Source organism: Scardinius erythrophthalmus (genome assembly GCF_964197995.2).
Source record: "Scardinius erythrophthalmus genome assembly, chromosome: 2".
NCBI lineage: Eukaryota > Metazoa > Chordata > Actinopteri > Cypriniformes > Leuciscidae > Scardinius > Scardinius erythrophthalmus.
The window spans coordinates 14,938,354-14,941,466 of NC_138222.1; the positions used below are offsets into that span (position 1 = coordinate 14,938,354).

General features: G+C 38.6%; 1 pseudogene across 1 annotated transcript; it reads right to left on the bottom strand.

The window, feature by feature from the left end:
- Positions 1 to 1,300: 1,300 nt before the first annotated feature.
- On the bottom strand, positions 1,301 to 2,490 carry LOC308704823 (inhibitor of apoptosis protein-like; annotated as a pseudogene). The gene has a single exon. The product of its transcript is annotated as an inhibitor of apoptosis protein-like (transcript).
- Between the last annotated feature and the right edge of the window lie 623 nt (positions 2,491 to 3,113).

The following is a 3,113-nucleotide window of genomic DNA, read 5'->3' on the forward strand; positions in this document are numbered from 1 at the left end:
TTTCTTAACTAAGCAACTGTTTCTTAAATTATCAGACACTCATCGCACCGATGTTAACATCACCATATATTGTTTTTTTCTACCATGATTGTAGCAACTATTGTCCCACCATTCTTCTGGTCAATTGTTAAGTTAAGCCGATTAGGGTTCTGAATGAATGGCTGTCCGAATGATGTAGAATTATTATTATTATTATGCTGTCGTTGTGGAAGGTTGTTAGGCTCTTGATTTGTCACGTGTCCAGAATGTGTTTGAACGCTCAGCGTTTGAACGTCACCATCTGTTAGAAAAATTAACAATTAATTACACAACCAAAACCACGTAAACATTATAGTAAAGCTTATTGAAGATTGAGAAACATATTGACTACTAACAAAGTAAATTATAAATCTTTTCCTACGTTTGATATTCTTTTTTCTGATTTTTTTCACTATGGACTTGATCCTTTTTAATGCTGTTTTCTCTCCATATTTATTCTGTAGTTCCTCTACTGTGTCTTCCAACCTCCCTGTTGTTCTTCTCCAGCTGTGTTAACCAAAGAAAAGCAGTTAGAAGAATAAAATTTATGTACAATAGCAAAAATAATGTTGGTCATTAGTTGTTAGGGTTAGATACACCAGTAGACACATTCATACGCCAGTTCAAAGTCAATGAACCGGCTGATGCTGCAGGTGTTAGAGCACATGATGGACAGTGAACAGACGCACAGCATGTTAAACCAGAGTTAAAACAATAGTCTATGTTAGGACAATAACAATAATAGTCAATGTTAGGACAATATTATGTTCACAGGAGCCGCTGAGAGCGAGTTCCAGCTGATAACGGTCATAAAGTGCGAAATAAGGTGCAAGTAGCTAAACTAAACATTTCATATTTGACAGCTGTTTTGAGAAATGTTAAACAATGACAAAAATAATCAGGCAAACTAATCAACTTTTTTTCTAATTTCACCATTTTGAACTTAAAATAGGCCTATATAATACATGTGATTTAATGTGAGAGGGGAAGAAACAAATAACAGCCATTTTCATCATATTAGGCATAAGATTAATAATGAATGTGTACATATTGTGAATTAATTTAATAAACATTTACCTAACATCCATAGCAAACTAAATGTTTGTTACAGAACTTATGGTGTACAATTCACCCATATGTTTTAAACGTGTAATGTTTAATCAGATTTTGTCACTGGATTGAGTGAAAATAATAAACTTCTCCTTTGTTTTTATTCATCAAGTTAAATGTAAATTTGCAAATCCAAAAAATGTTTGTTACTTGGATGATGAATATCTTCACTTTATGATAGGAAAGTACGGACAGCGCCTTTGACCAAGCCTCTACATATGGGGCACTTGCGCAGAGAAGGCGCACATTCTTTGCACACAACTAGGTGACCACAGGGGATGAAGACAATGTTCACTTCCTTATCCATGCAAACATTGCATGTGCGCTCCTCTTGAAGTCTTCTTAACTGTTCCTCCATAGGCAAGTCTGAAAGATCTTGACTCTGGGATGCAGCTTCATTTGTCTGGGCCATCAGGCCACGCTCAAATTCCATCTCTAAAGCAGACTTCACCACAGGATTGTTAATCATCACTGCATCTTCTGAACGGTCTTCTCCAGGACCCAGGTGTACAACAAATTCTCTCGAGTCGCTGTCTCCATTAGTCAATAGCTGTTCAAATAGTCTTGGAAATCTTGCTTGAATCTGATGAACAAACTCTTGGCCCTTTTCTTGCAACAGGTATTCACATCTTGGAAACCACTTAGCATGTTCTACCCATGGATCATCACCAGACTCCCAACATCTGAGTCCACCATCACAACAAAAGCACTTCACATCATCATTACGACCAACATAGTAAAAACCAGCCTTAGCCAATTGGTCTGGTTGAACAGTTATTCTTGAGGGCCGGTTGACAAATGTGAGCGACCTTTCTTCACACTGTTGCATTGCCAAGTTAGATACATTTGAAAGGCCGCCACCAGATAAAGGTACATTATCTGCACGATCACCTCGAACGAAGCGGCAGTTGGGGTAATGCCTCTGGTGCTCTGATACTGCCCGATCTCCCGGTTCCCAGTTGCTAAGCTGGCCTCCACAACTGAAGCAAGCCACTCTGCAAGAGTCCAATTCTGAAAGGTGTCAAGGCGTTCCTGTTCTCGATGCATGCCAGGATTGTGACAAGCCGAAGGTCGCTGGTGAGACATATCCTCAACTCCACGGGAGGAAATGGGACTGGAAAGGGCCAGGTTGCTGAATGCCATGTTTAAGTAACCCACCTGCTCCTCCATTTGGCCTGAAACGGATGCCGTGGTGGTCGATGTTACGGCTGTCGCAGGGGCGGAAAGCTGTAGGATGGCTACGCTGCGAAGCGGGGGAAAAGGCAGAGTGAAACTCTGTAAACTCTCGGGTAAACTCTGGATGAAGACATAAAAATGTGACCACAGGACGTGTCCACTCAAGCCCTTCTCTCTGCCGGACATCCCATGACTAGTGTCTAGTCGTCCATGACAGAGCACATAATCTTATTAAACTTATTAAATACCCTCTATGATGCAGGACCCGATGCTAAGAGCAAAATCAAAACATTTTCAACACCACAAAATGTCTTTTTTTTTCTGTTCTGTACACAGCGGGCAAATTAGTTGTATCATTTGAAAAATCACCACACAATTTCAGGTATTCACATCTTGGAAATGGTTGCCACCTCGGGAATACAGTAATTAAAATGTAGAAAACAAATATTTAAATATTTAATCTTTTAAATCATGTAGAATTTTTAATTATTCTAAATATTATTATTATGTATACTATTTTTATGAGCTCAGACATTACCACAATAGTCATTTTTGTTAAAAAAATGATTTCAACATTATTTCAACATTCAACATTTAATTCAACATTTCATACATTGAAGTAGTGAAGAAAATGATAGACCGGCATTACGTACATAAAGTAAAACAACATTTACAGATGGTCTAACCAGAATAGAAAATCTCTGCAGGCTATCATGTTTTGCTCTAGGGTATAGTTGACCAGACTTTCAACCAATTCACCAACGTCAGTTTTTGCATTTTTTGACACCAGTGACACACAGAGATCTGTT